The sequence below is a fragment of the Eumetopias jubatus genome, unplaced genomic scaffold (genome assembly GCF_037043125.1).
Source record: "Eumetopias jubatus isolate StellerSeaLion01/CBP00866 unplaced genomic scaffold, mEumJub1_p1.0 scaffold_11, whole genome shotgun sequence".
Taxonomy (NCBI): Eukaryota; Metazoa; Chordata; class Mammalia; order Carnivora; family Otariidae; genus Eumetopias; species Eumetopias jubatus.
Genome location: NW_028274817.1, coordinates 72694089 through 72695962, shown reverse-complemented (window position 1 = coordinate 72695962; position 1874 = coordinate 72694089). Strand labels below are relative to the sequence as shown.

Here is a 1874-nt window from a genome sequence, read left to right as displayed (position 1 = left end):
AAGAAGAGATAATACTGATTCTTCTCAAACTATTCCAAAAATAGAAAAGGAAGGAAAACTTCCAAACTCATTCTATGAGGCCAGCATTACCCTGATAGCAAAACCATATAAAGACTTCACTAAAAAAGAGAACTATAAGCCAATATCCCTGATGAGCATGGATGCAAAATTTCTCGATAAAATACTTGCAAACAGAATCTAAAATATATTTAAAAAATCATTCACCACAACAAAGTGGGATTTGTTCCTGGTTTGCAATGGTGGTTCAATATTCACAAATCAATCAACATGATACACCAGATTAATAAAACTAAGTATAAGAACCATATGATGTTTCAGTAGATGCAGAAAAAGCATTTGACAAATGCAACAATGATTCATAATAAAAACCCTCAATAAAGTAGGTTTACAGGGAATGTACCTGAACATAATAAAGGCCTTATATGAAAAAAAACACAGCTAATATCATCATAAATGGGGAAACACTAAAAGCATTTCCTCTTTAGTCATGAACAAGACAGGCATGTCACTCTCACCACTGTTATTTAACAGTACTAAAAGTCCCAGACTCAGCAAATAGACAAGAACTAGAAGATATCCAAATCAGCAAGGAAGAAGTAATACTTTGACATGATATTCTATATAGAAAACCCAAAAGACTCCACAAAAAATTGCTAGAACTGATGCATGAATTCAGTAAAGTTGCAGATAAGAAAATTAGCATACAGAAATTTGTTGCATTTCTATACACGAGTAATGATGCAACAGAAAGAGAAATTAAGGAATCAATCCCATTTACAATTGCACCAAAAACAATAACATACCGAGGAATAAACCTAACCAAAGAGATGAAAGACTTGTATTTTGAAAACTATAAAACACTGATGAGAGAAATTGAAGAGGACACAAAGAAGTGGAAACACATTCCATGCTCATGGATTAGAAAGACAAACATTTTTAAAATATCTATTCTACCAAAAAAATCTACACATTTAATGCATTCCCTATCAAAATACTAACAGTGCCTCTAGCTGCCATCTTGTGTCCCTGCGTGTGTGTACCTAATCTCAGCTGGTCCACAGGAGACCCCCTGAACACCAACCCTATTCCTCCGTGCCATCCCATTTCCACTCCAAGATGAAAGAAACTATCATGAACCGGGAGAAACTCGCCAAATTGCAAGCGCAAGTGTGCATTGGTGGGAAAAGAACTGCTCCCTGAAAGAAGAAGGTGGTTCATAGAATGGCTACAGCAGATGATAAAAAACTTTAGTTCTCCTTAAAGAAGTTAGGGGTAAACAATATCTCTGGTATTGAAGAAGTGAGTATGTTCACAGACCAAGGAACAGTGATCCACTTTAACAACCCCAAAGTTCAGGCATTGCTGGCAGCAAACACTTTCACCATTACAGGCCATGCTGAGATAAAGCAGCTGACAGAAATGCTACCCAGTATCTTAAACCAACTTGGTGCAGACAGTCTGACTAGTTTAAGAAGACTGGCTGAAGCTCTGCCCAAACAATGTGTGGATGGAAAAGCACCACTTGCTACTGGAGAGGATGATGATGATGAAGTTCCAGATCTTGTGGAGAATTTTGATGAGGCTTCCAAGAATGAAGCAAACTGAATTGAGTCAACTTCTGAAGAAGATAAAACTCAAAGAAGTTACTGGGAACTGCTATTTTATATTATGATTGCTTTTTACAATTTTGTTCATGGATCTGATATATTCTAGATCTCTAATATTTTTAAGCCCAAGCCCCTTGGACATTGCAGCTCTTTTCAGGTTTTGCTTATACACAATTCATTCTTTGCAGCTAATTAAGCTGAAGAAGCCTGGAAATAAAGTTTGAAAAAAGGGTTAATAAAGTTCTT

General features: G+C 36.2%; 1 pseudogene; it reads left to right on the top strand.

Annotated features, from left to right (window-relative positions):
- Positions 1–1311: 1311 nt before the first annotated feature.
- Positions 1312–1626, top strand: LOC114226494 (transcription factor BTF3 pseudogene; annotated as a pseudogene).
- The last annotated feature ends 248 nt before the right edge of the window (positions 1627–1874 follow it).